This window comes from Cherax quadricarinatus, chromosome 5 (genome assembly GCF_038502225.1).
Source record: "Cherax quadricarinatus isolate ZL_2023a chromosome 5, ASM3850222v1, whole genome shotgun sequence".
In the NCBI taxonomy this organism is placed as follows: domain Eukaryota; kingdom Metazoa; phylum Arthropoda; class Malacostraca; order Decapoda; family Parastacidae; genus Cherax; species Cherax quadricarinatus.
In genome coordinates this window covers 40,047,833-40,061,136 of record NC_091296.1, presented here as the reverse complement: position 1 = coordinate 40,061,136, position 13,304 = coordinate 40,047,833, and positions in this window count along the sequence as shown.

Genomic DNA, 13,304 nt, shown 5'->3' with positions numbered 1-13,304 from the left:
ATTCCACTCAGTATTTTGTATGTCGTTATCATGTCTCCCCTATCTCTCCTGTCCTCCAGTGTCGTCAGGCCGAGTTCCCTTAACCTTTCCTCGTAGGACATTCCCTTAGCTCTGGGACTAGTCTTGTTGCAAACCTTTGCACTTTCTCTAATTCTTGTGCTTGTGGTGTGGGTTCCAAACTGTGTGTGTGTGTGTGTGTGTGTGTGTGTGTGTGTACTCACCTATTTGTACTCACCTATTTGTGGTTGCAGGGGTCGAGTCTTAGCTCCTGGCCCCGCCTCTTCACCGGTTGCTACTGGGCCCTCTCTCTCCCCGCTCCATGAGCTTTATCAAACCTCGTCTTAAAACTGTGTATGGTTCCTGCCTCCACTACGTCATTTTCTAGGCTATTCCACTGCCTTACAACTCTATGACTGAAGAAATACTTCCTAATATCTCTCTGACTCATTTGTGTCTTCAACTTCCAATTGTGGCCTCTTGTTTCTGTGTCCCCTCCCTGGAACATCCTGTCTTTGTCCACCTTGTCTATTCCACGCAGTATTTTATATGTCGTTATCATGTCTCCCCTGACCCTCCTGTCCTCCAGTGTCGTCAGGCCGATTTCCCTTAATCTTTCTTCATAGGACATTCCCCTTAGCTCTGGAACTAACCTTGTCGCAAACCTTTGTACTTTCTCTAGTTTCTTGACGTGCTTTATCAAGTGCGGGTTCCAAACAGGTGCTGCATACTCCAGTATGGGCCTGACATACACGGTGTACAGTGTCTTGAACGATTCCTTACTAAGGTATCGGAATGCTGTTCTCAGGTTTGCCAGGCGCCCATATGCTGCAGCAGTTATCTGATTGATGTGTGCTTCCGGAGACATGCTCGGTGTTATACTCACCCCAAGATCTTTCTCCTTGAGTGAGGTTTGCAGTCTTTGGCCACCTAGCCTATACTCTGTCTGTGGTCTTCTGTGCCCTTCCCCTATCTTCATGACTTTGCATTTGGCAGGATTAAATTCGAGAAGCCATTTGCTGGACCAGGTGTCCAGTCTGTCCAGGTCTCTTTGAAGTCCTGCCTGGTCCTCATCAGATTTAATTCTCCTCATTAACTTCACATCATCTGCAAACAGGGACACTTCTGAGTCTAACCCTTCCATCATGTCGTTCACATATACCAAAAATAGCACTGGTCCTAGGACCGACCCCTGTGGGACCCCGCTCGTCACAGGTGCCCACTGTGATACATCATTACGTACCATGACTCGTTGTTGCCTCCCTGTCAGGTATTCTCTGATCCATTGCAGTGCCCTTCCTGTTATATGCGCCTGATGCTCTAGCTTCTGCACTAATCTCTTGTGAGGAACTGTGTCAAAGGCCTTCTTGCAGTCCAAGAAGATGCAATCAACCCACCCCTCTCTCTCGTGTCTTACTTCTGTTATTTTATCATAAAACTCCAGAAGGTTTGTGACACAGGATTTGCCTTCCGTGAATCCGTGCTGGTTGGCATTTATACTCTTGTTCCGTTCCAGGTGCTCCACCACTCTCCTCCTGATAATCTTCTCCATAATTTTGCATACTATACACGTCAATGACACAGGTCTATAGTTTAGTGCCTCTTTTCTGTCTCCTTTTTTAAAAATGGGAACTACATTTGCCGTCTTCCATACCTCAGGTAGTTGCCCAGTTTCCAGGGACGTGTTGAAGATTGTGGTAAGTGGCACGCACAACATATCTGCTCCCTCTCTAAGGACCCACGGGGAGATGTTGTCCGGTCCCATTGCCTTTGAGGTATCGATGTCCCTTAGCAGTTTCTTCACCTCCTCCTCATCTGTATGTATGTCGTCCAACACTTGTTGGTGTATTCCTTGCTGGTGTCCCCATCTGGTCTGTCCCCCCAGAGTCCTTCCTGTCTCTACTGTAAATACTTCCTTAAATCTCGTGTTGAGCTCCTCACATACCTCTTGATCGTTTCTTGTGAGTTCTCCACCTTCTTTCCTCAGCCTTATCACCTGGTCCTTGACTGTTGTCTTCCTCCTAATGTGGCTATACAGCAGTTTCGGGTCAGATTTGACTTTCGATGCTATGTCGTTTTCATACTGTCGCTGGGCCTCCCTCCTTATCTGTGCATACTCGTTTCTGGCTCTTCTACTAATCTCCTTGTTTTCCTGGGTCCTATGCCTCCTGTACCTTTTCCATTCTCTGTTGCACTTAGTTTTTGCCTCCCTACACCTTCGGGTAAACCAAGGACTCGTTTTGGTCTTCCTATTATTTCTGTTTCCCTTGGGAACAAAACTTTCCTCTGCCTCCTTGCACTTTGTTGCCACATATTCCATCATCTCGTTTACTGATTTTCCTACCATTTCTCTGTCCCACTGAACCTCCTGCAGGAAGTTTCTCATACCTGTGTAGTCCCCCCTTTTATAGTTTGGCCTGTCCCCTTCAGTTCCTGTTACCTTCTCCACTTGTAACTCTACTATATAATCAAAACTCAGAACCACGTGATCGCTAGCTCCAAGGGGCCTCTCGTAAGTGATGTCCTCAATGTCTGAACTGCTCAGGGTGAACACAAGATCCAGTCTTGCTGGCTCATCCTCCCCTCTCTCTCTGGTTGTGTCCCTGACATGTTGATGCATGAGGTTTTCAAGTACCACATCCATCATCTTGGCTCTCCATGTTTCGGGACCCCCATGTGGCTCCAGGTTTTCCCAGTCGATCTCCCTGTGGTTGAAATCGCCCATTACCAGTAACTTTGCTCTGCTCGAGTGAGCTCTTCTTGCCACCTCAGCCAGTGTGTCCACCATCACCCTGTTGTTTTCTTCGTACTCCTCTCTTGGCCTCCTGCAGTTCTGTGGTGGGTTATACATCACTCCAATGACTACTTTATGTTCTCCGGACTGAATTGTACCTACAATGTAGTCTCTTTCTCCAATCATGTCCATGCCTTCCATTTCCTCAAATCCCCATCGGTGTTTTATGAGCAGTGCAACCCCTCCTCCCCCTCTACTCCTTCTATCTTTCCTCAGGATCTGATATCCCGTTGGGAAGATTGTGTCTGTTATTGTCTCAGCGAGTTTTGTTTCTGTGACTGCTATGATGTCTGGGGATTTTTCACTGATTCTTTCGTTCCACTCCTCATGTTTATTCGTTATTCCATCCGCGTTTGTGTACCAAACTTTCAGTTTCTTTTCTATCATTGTGGTCATGCAAGAATATTGGGGTTGGGGGAGCGAGAGCCTTGGTGGGGGCCTATATGGGGCTGTGGTGTAGGTGGGGTTTGTGATGATGGGGGTGGGGTCAGAATGCCCATAAGGGACAGCTGTTGGGGTGAGGTTTGTGATATGGGGGTTGGTGGCAGAGGGAACAGTGAGTGGGTTGTAGTATAGGTTGCTCAGTTGCGTTGGGAATGTCGCGGTTGGAGTCTTTTGGTGGGAGATTCTGTGGGGTGTGTTTGCCCTTCCTCCTGTGTCTGGGTCCTGCTCATTTTCGTCATTGCCTCTCGTTCCTCCTTGCGTCTCTGTACCCTCTCTTTCAGTGTAGTCCTTTCTTCTTGTGTTCTGTCGCGGTCGAGGTATACTCTCTGGTACCCCTGTTTGTCCCTCAGTCTTGCTTTCTCTTGCAGAATCCTGGTTCGAACTGATTCTTCCTTGAAAGTTACTCTGACAGGCCGTATCCTTCCACTCGCAAACCACCCAATTCTCTGAAAATTTGTCACCTGGGTCATATCGCCCTCACCTATTGTTTTCATGATGCCTTCAATCATTTTTTTCTCCTCCTGTTTTATTTCTTCAAAGTTGTCCCCCTTGGCTTCTTGGAGCCCGTACACAAAAACTGACCTCGCCCTTTCCTCCTCCCACTGAGTCTCCATCTGCTTCCTCTGAGGCATTTTATTTCCTTCCATTGACATGTTCTTGCCTTCAGTCCCTGTCATATCTGAAACTTCTATTCTCAGTGAACTGTCTTTCATGACCAGCTGTCCCTTGCTACTGCAGTTGGCTGTTAGAATCTCTGCATATAGCATACCTTCATTGTCTTCGGACCTGTCATTTGATCTTAGTGTGCTCCTCGTCTTTTCCCTGGCCCCACGTGGGTCTGATAGGGCCTTCGTGTACGGCATGTCTCCGTTGTTGCTTACCGTCCCCTTGTCTGCGCCTGACATTGAATTTCCTGATGTCACATCTGAATTGTCATTTGTCTCTCTAATCTGTTTCAGGCTTTGCAGTTTCTCTTCTAAGCACTGTATCCTAGCTTCTGCTGCTAAGACCTGTACTTCCCACTTCCTGCACTCTTCAGCTATCCGCTCCTCCATTTTCTTACCAAGCTCTACTATCTTCCTTCCCCACTCTTCCTCCCTTTTTTGGAGCTCTAACTCCCAGTCTTTCCTCCCTGGTTCGTCTACCAGATCTCTGGTTTTCCGTCCTCTAGGGCCACCCATTTTTTTTTTTTTTTTTTTTTTTTTTTTTTTTTTTTTTTTTTTTTTTACCAAAGACAGAAGGCTAGAGGAGGGAGAGGGTGCGAGGGGGAGAGAGAAAGGGTAGAAAGAGGGAGAGAGAAGAGAGAGAAAGGGTAGAAAGAGGGAGAGAGAGGAGAGAGTATGGGGGTGAGGGATAAGACCAAGGGGGAGAGAGAGAGAAATGTGAGGGGGAGAGAAAGGGTAGAGAGAGGGAGAAAGAGAGGGAGAGGGAGAGAGAGAGAGAGGGAGAAAGGAGGGTGAGGGAAAAGGCTATGAGAGAGAGAAATGGAGAGATGGAGAGAGAAGCCTATAGAGAGAGAGGAGGGTGAGATAGGGTTATGGGAGTGAGGGAGAGAGAGAGAGAGAGAGAGAGAGAGAGAGAGAGAGAGAGAAAGAAAGAGTAGGGGGAAGGGGAGGGAAAAAGGCTATGAGAGAGAGAAACGCGAGGGAGGGGGAGAGGGAAAGATAGGAGGGAGTAGGGAGTGAAGGCAAGAGCGGGGGAGGGGAAAGGTCTGTGGGGGAGGGAAAGGTGTGTGGGGGGGTGAGGGGACGCGGTCAAATTCCAAGGATCAGCTGTGTGTACTCACCTAGTTGTGGTTTCAGGGGTCGAGACTCAGCTCCTGTCCCCGAGTGTATGTGTGTGCGCGCGTGTGTGTGTGAGCACGTCAGTTGTTTATATGTCCCAGAAATACAATTCACCTCTGTGTATCCGTAATACTAATAAGATACCATTAACACTGAGAGTAATTCTAATAATTATAATACTAGCGTGTGTTAACAAGTCATTCTTTCACCCAGTTATGTACTACCTTTTACTACATGTGTACCCAATACTTGCTTCTCAGATTGTACTGTCTTTGTGTCCTAAAACATTATCTCTCGAAACTGTTGTCAGGGCTGTAGTCCCATTAGCCATGTCTTAATCCTCCTGCCTATTCCTTGCTCCTACAAATTTTATCTTCCTACTACTGCTAGGTGTTGTGTGTATGATAATCGCTCTGGAGCAGGGTTTGTGATAGCCACCAGTGACTGTAGGGCCAGCTCTACCACTCAAAACTTCCCGCCAACCACAAACAGGTGATTTGTACATTACTCCTCAGAGGGGACGTCCATCCAGATGACTGATGTACGATGCTCGCTGTACGATGCTCGCTGTACGATGACTCATGCACCTCGCCCTTCTGCCGCTGACTTCTTCAGCTATTCTTTTCTCGTTGCCCTTTTGAGTCCACATTTACCACACTTATCACTTGTATACTGCTACTTTTATAATTTACACTTCACTTTTGGTAAGTACACTTCTAATTTGTGAGGACACCCAACCTGTTATGGCAGCACTACTTCCTCAGGCCTACTGCTGCCACCACCTCTGGTATGTTCTGAAAGCAGAGACACTTCTGAGTCTTTCCCTTCCGTTATGTCATTCACATTTTCCAAAAACAGCACTGGTCCTAGGACTGACTCCTGGGGTACCCCGCTCGCCACAAGCTCACACTCTGACACCTCGTCATGTATCATGACTCGTTGTTGCCTCTCTGTCAGGTATTCCCTGAGCCATTGCAATGCCCTTCCTGTTACTCGTGCCTGATCCTATAACTTTTGCACAAATCTCTTGTGAGGAACTGTGTCGAAGGCCTTCTTGCAGTCCAAGAAAATGCAATCTACCCACCCCTCTCTCTCGCGTGTTACTTCCGTTACCTTGTCATAAAGCTCCAGTAGGTTTGTGATTCAGGATTTTCCATTCCTGAATCCATGCTGATTGTCGAATATAAGCTTGCTCAGTTCTAGTGCTACACCACTTTCATCCTGATAATCTTCTCCATGACTTTACATACTATACACGTCAGTGACACTGGTCTGTAGTTCAGTCTCTCGTTTCTGTCTCTTTTCATTAAAATGAGAACTGCATTTGCCGTCTTCCATACCTCAGGTAGCTACCCAGTTTCAATGGATGTGTTGAAAATTGTTGTTAGTGGATCACACAGTGTCTCTACTCCCTCTCTAAGAACCCAAGGAGAAATGTTTTCCGGTCCCACAGTCTTTCAGGTATCAGTTTGCCGATGACACCAAAATAGGCCGTCGAATTCATTCTGACGAGGACATTCGAGCACTCCAGGAAGATTTGAATAGACTGATGCAGTGGTCGGAGAAGTGGCAGATGCAGTTTAATATAGACAAATGCAAAGTTCTAAATGTTGGACAGGACAATAACCATGCCACATATAAACTAAATAATGTAGATCTTAATATTACGGATTGCGAAAAGATTTAGGAGTTCTGGTTAGCAGTAATCTGAAACCAAGACAACAGTGCATAAGTGTTCGCTAATAAAGCTAATAGAATCCTTGGCTTCATATCAAAAGCATAAATAATAGGAGTCCTCAGGTTGTTCTTCAACTCTATACATCCTTGGTTAGGCCTCATTTAGATTATGCTGCACAGTTTTGGTCACCGTATTACAGAATGGATATAAATTCTCTGGAAAATGTACAAAGGAGGATGACAAAGTTGATCCCATGTATCAGAAACCTTCCCTATGAGGATAGACTAAGGGCCCTGAATCTGCACTCTCTAGAAAGACGTAGAATTAGGGGGGATATGATTGAGGTGTATAAATGGAAGACAGGAATAAATAAAGGGGATGTAAATAGTGTGCTGAAAATATCTAGCCTAGACAGGACTCGCAGCAATGGTTTTAAGTTGGAAAAATTCAGATTCAGGAAGGATATAGGAAAGTACTGGTTTGGTAATAGAGTTGTGGATGAGTGGAACAAACTCCCAGGTACCGTTATAGAGGCCAGAACGTTGTGTAGCTTTAAAAATAGGTTGGATAAATACATGAGTGGATGTGGGTGGGTGTGAGTTAGACCTGATAGCTTGTGCTACCAGGTCGGTTGCCGTGTTCCTCCCTTAAGTCAATGTGACCTGACCTGACTAGGTTGGGTGCATTGGCTTAAGCCGGTAGGAGACTTGGACCTGCCTCGCATGGGCCAGTAGGCCTTCTGCAGTGTTCCTTCGTTCTTATGTTCTTATGTTCTTAAGTTCACTTAGCACCTTCTTCACCTCCTCCTCGGTTGCATGTATTTTGTCCAGCACTTGTTGGTATATCCCTTTTTTGTGTACCCCATTATTCAGACTTCCAGAAGTTCTCTCTCTCTCAACTGTAAATACTTAAATCTCATGTTGAGCTTCTCACATACTTCTTGGTCATTTCTTATGAGCTCCCCATTTTCCTCCCTCAGCCTAATTACCTGGTTCTTTACTCTTCTTTTCCTCATGATGTCGCTATACAAGAGCTAAAGGCCAGACTTGACTCTCGATTCTACATCGTTTTCATAATGTTGCTGTGCTCCCTCCTTATCTCTGCATGATCGTTTCTGGGTCTTTGACTACTCTCTTTATTTTCTTGGGTCTTTTGTCTTCTGTATTTTTTCCATTCTCTAGCTCACTTAGTTTTTGCCTTCCTACATCTTTGGTTAATCCAAGGGCTCGCCCTGGTCTTCCCATTATTTCCATTGCCCTTGGGAACACACCTCTCCTCTGCCTCTTTGTATTTTGCTGTCACGTAGTCCAACATTTCGTTTACTGATTTTTCTGCCAGCTCTCTTTCCCACTGAACCTCTTGCAGAAAGTTCCTCATGCATGTGTAGTCCCCCCTTTTGTAGTTTGGCTTTTCCCATCCTACTCCTGTTACACTCTTCACTTGCATTAAATGCTCAAAACCATATGATCACTAGCTCCGAGGGGCATTTCATATGTGACGTACTCGATTTCTGTGCTGCTCAAGGTGAATACAAGGTTCAGTCTTGATGGTTCGTCCTCACCTCTCTCTCATGTTGATGCATGAGGTTTTCCAGTACCACATCCATTATCTTGGCTCTCCATGTTTTGGTAGCCCCATGTGGCTCCATGATTTCCCAGTGAATCTCCTTGTGATTGAAATAACCCACTGGCCACCTCAGCTGGTATGTCCACCATTGCTCTGTTGCTTCTTCATATTCTTCTTTGGGCCTCCTGCAGCTCTGTGGCGGGTTGTACATCACTGCAATGACTACCTTACGCTCCCAGAGGGAACTGAACCTCCTATGTGATCCCTTTCACCCATTTCGTCTATTCCTTTCATTTCCTCAAATCCCCACTGGTTTTTAATGAGCAGTGCAACTGTTCCTCCCCCCTCTGCTTCTTCTATTTTTCCTCAGGATCTGATGTCAGGGTAGGAAGACTGCATCTGTCATCATCCCAGTGAGTTTCGTTTCTGTGAGTGCTATAATGTCTGGGATGTCTCCTTGATTCTTTCATGTCACTCCTCATATTTATTTGTTATTCCATCTGTATAACAAACCTTCAGCTTCTTTTCTAAAAACTGTGGTCTGGGGAGATCGTTGAGGTTAGGGGAGTGGGAGATCTGGCAGAGAACTACGGGGGATTACTGTCGGGGTGGAGTTTGTGATGAGGAGAGTTGGGGCAGTGGGTACGGTGACTAATTTTGGATTAGATTGATTGGTTGCATGTGTGTGTGTGTGTGTGTGTGTGTGTGTGTGTGTGTGTGTGTGTGTGTGTGTGTAATCACCTAGTTGTGGTTGCAGGTGTCGAATCACAGCTCCTGGCCCCGCCTCTTCACTGGTCGCTATTACATCACTCTTCCTGTTCCATGTGCTTTATCATACTACCTCTTAGAGCTACATATGCATCCTGCTATCACTTCCCAGACTATTCCACTTCTTGACAACCCTGTTACTGAAGAAATACTTCCTAACATCCCTTTGATTCATCTGAGTCTTCAACTTCAAATTGTGACTCCTCATTGCTGTGTCCCATCTCTGGAACATAGTGTCTCTGTCCACCTTGTTAATTCCTCTCAGTATTTTATATGTCGTTATCACATCCCCCTATCTCTCTACTGTCATCCAGTGTCGTCAGGTCGATTTCCCTTAACCTCTTCTGGTAGAACATGCCTCTTAGCTCCGAGATTAGTCTTGCTGCAAACCTCTCTACTTTCTCTAGTTTCCTTAAGTGCTTGACTAGGTGTGGGTTCCAAGCAGGTGCTATATACTCCAATATAGGCTTAACATACAAGGCATACAGGGTCCTGATTGAGTTCTTATTGAGATGTTGGAATGCTATTCTTAGGTTTTTCTAGGTGGCCGTATGCTGCAGCAGTTATTTTGTTAATGTACACCTAAGGAGATGTGCCCAGAGTCATACTCACCCTAAGATCCTTTTTCCTTGGCTAAGGTTTGTAGTATCTGGCCCCCTACATAGACTGTACTCTGTCTATGGTCATCTTTGCCCTTCCTCAATCTTCATGACTTTGCACTTGGTGGGATTAAATTCCAGAAGCCAGTTTCTGCACCAGGCCTGCAGCCTGTCCTGATCCCTTTTAGTTCTGCCTTTTTCTCATCCAATTGAACTCTTCTCATCAACTTCACATCATCTGCAAACAGGGACACCTCTGAGACTATTCCTTCCGTCATGTCGTTCACATATACCAGAAACAGCACCTGTCCTAGGACTGACACCTCTGCAACCCTGCTTTGCCACAGGCGCCCACTCTGATACCTCATCAGGTACCATGACTCGCTGATGTCTTCTCGACAGGTATTCCCTGATCCATTGCAGTGCCTTCCTTTTTATACCTGCCTGGTCCTTCAGCTTATGCACTAATCTCTTGTGTGGAACTTTCTCAAAAATCTTACATTCCAAGAAAACACAAACTACCCATCCCTCACTCTATCTTTTCTCTTACTGCTGTCAGACTGTCATAGAACCTCAGTAGGTTTGTGACACAGGATTTCCCATCCATGAATCCGCGCTGGTTGTGATTAACAAGCTCACTCCTTTCTAGGTGATCCACCACCTAGAAAGGAATCATAATCTTCTCCATTACTTTGGATACTAAGGATGTCAGTGACACTGATCTGTAGTTTAATTCTACGGGTATGTCTCCTTTTTTAAAAATAGGACTTCCATACCTCACGTAGTCACCCTGTTTAGATAGATGTGTTGAATATTGTTCTTAGGAGTATACATACCGCCTCTACTCCCTCTCTCAGGACTCATGGAGAGATGTTATCTAGCCCTATCGCCTTTGAGGTCTCTGGCTAGCTTAGCAGCCTTTTCACTTCTTCCTCGTATTGTGTCCATCACTTGATGGTGTACTCCACCTCTCCGTCTTTCTGGAGTCCCTTCTGTGTACTGTGAACACTTCTTTGAATCTCATGTTGAGTTCGTCACATACTTCCAGGTCGTTTTATTTAATCTCCCCTCCTTCCTTCTTCAGCCTGATTATCTGGTCTTTGACTTTTGTTTTCCTCCTGATGTCGCTGTACAACCGCTTAGTGTCAGATTTGGCTTTCACTGCTACGTCATTTTCGTATTGTCACTGGGTCTCCTTTCTTGCTTGTGCATATTCATTTCTGGCTCTACGACTGATCTCCTTATTCTCCTGGGTTCTTTGTCTTCTGTAAGTCTTCCATTCTCTAGCACACTTTATTTTGGCCTCTCTACACCTTTGAGTGAACCAAGGGCTCATCCTGGCCTTCTCATTATTTCTGTTACCATTGGGTACAAACCTCTCCTCAGCTTTCTTGCATATTGTTCTCACATGTTTCATCACCTCATTTACTGACTTCCCTGCCAGTGCTCTGTCGCCCTGAACCTCATGCAGGAAATTCGTCGTGTCTGTTTAGTCCCTTCAATTGTAGTCTGGCTTCATTCGTCCTCCCCTTCCTGCTTCCCTCTCCACTTATAACTCTACTATGTATTTGAATATTAGAACTGCATGGTTACTGGCCCTGATGGGTCTTTCATATGTGATATCCTCAATATCTGCATTACTCAAGGTGAATACTACGTCCGGTCTTGTTAGTTCGTCCTCTCCTCTCTCTCTCTGGTAGTGTTTCTTATGTGTTGGTACATATGGCTTCAGGTTCTCCTAGTCAGTTTCTTTGTGATTGAGGTCAACAACAATCAGTAACTTTGCCCTGCTCACATGAGGCCTTCGGGCCACTTCAGACAGTGTGTCAACCATCGTTCTGTTACTCTCATCATATTCTTTCCTTGGCCTCCTGCTGTTCTGTGGTGGGTTATACATCCCATTGCAAAGATGGCATCTATTATCATTCCTGTGAGCTTGGTTTCTGTGAGCTATGATGCCCAGGGATGCCTCTTTGACTCTTTCGTGCCACTCCTCCCACTTATTCGTTATTTCATCAGTGTTGGTGTACCATACCTTCAGTTCCCACTCCAACACTGTGTTCTGGGGGGTGTCTGGGGGTAGGGAACCTGGCATCACATGACATAACCTGATGTCAGGTGATGCCTCTTTGACTCTTTCGTGCCACTCCTCCTACTTACTCGTTATTCCATCAGTGTTGGTGTACAATACTTTCAGTTCCCTTTCCAATACTGTGTTCTGGGGGGGGTCTGTGGGGGTGGGGAACCTGGCATAGTGTGTGGTGGGGGCTGTAAGTGTAGAGTGTGGTTTGTGTTGGATAATGTGCTTGGCTGTGGGGTTCTGAGGGTGGTTCTGTGTGTGCTTGCTCTTGTTGTTCTGCCAAGATCTGGGTCTCTTATAATCACTCTTTCCTTGTCTCCTCTTCCTAGTCCCTTTCGTTTCTGTGTCTTCTGTTTCAGCTGCTGTTATTCTGTTTTTGTTCTCTCATGGTCTAAGAACACACTCTAATACGATGATGATTCCTTTAGATATGGTTTCTCTTGCATGACTTTGTTCCTCACCATTTTTGTCTTAAAAATCTGTTTGACCAGTCAATTTTCCCCCTTCAGGTGCCTGCCTGTTCTCTGAAAATTTACTATCTCAGTCACCTCCTCCTCACATATTTCTTTGATGATGTTTTCAATCTCCTTTCTGCTGTCTTTCATTATGTGTCCTCCTTTTCTTCTCCTGAAGCCCATAAATAAACACTGACTTCTCCTTCTCCTCCTCCCATTGCCTTTCCGTCTATGTCTCTAGAACCCATTTGTACATAGCCACTGTCTCCCTTATTTTTTCCTGTAACTCTTGGTGGCATGGTCGTGCCTCTGCTTTGGACCTGTCACCTTCTATACCTTCTGCCCACCTTACTTTCTGCTATCCCTGCGCCTAACAGCTCTCCCCCTACATTCCTCGGCCATGCTTGTTGAACTGATAGGGCCTTAGTGCAATTCTTGTCTTTTTGTTTCAATTGGGCTCCTTGTTTAATATGGGTATTCCTTCTTCAGAACCCATGTCTCTTCTGGGTGATATCTCTGTAACTCACCTCAGCATATTTATCTCATATTCTAGGGCCTATATCCTGGCTTCTTCAGCCTCAGCTTGTGACTCACATTTCTTCTTCTCTGCCTCCATCATCTCCATTTTCATAGAAAGCGCCCCTGCTTTGCTCTCCCATTCATGTTCCATCCTTTTACAATGCTCTTCCATCCATTCTTCCTTACCAGGCCAATCTTTTTCTGATCCCTTGAATCTTCGACTTCTCCTCTGAGACACCATAATGGTTTTGGTTTTGCAGTATGTGTGTGTGTGTGTGGGGGGGGGCAGGTGGGAAGAGTGGTAGAGAAAGAGAGAGAGAGGTGGGGACAAAGAGAGGGAGAGGTTGAGAGAAGAGGGGTAGAGGAAGAGAGAGAGGTGGAGAGAAAGAGGGACAGAGGAAGAGAGAGAGAGAGAGAGAGAGAGAGAGAGAGAGAGAGCATTTGCACCTGAGAAAATGCAAGTGATGATGGTCTCTAGGCACAATGATGGTAATGCTGGTGCAGTAGCAAGGATGAATGGGAGGGTGTTGGCACCTGGAGAAGAAGTTGATATCCTCGGGGTGAAATTTGACTCCAAACTAACCATGAAGAACCATGTTGTAAATCTTGCAAACAAGGCA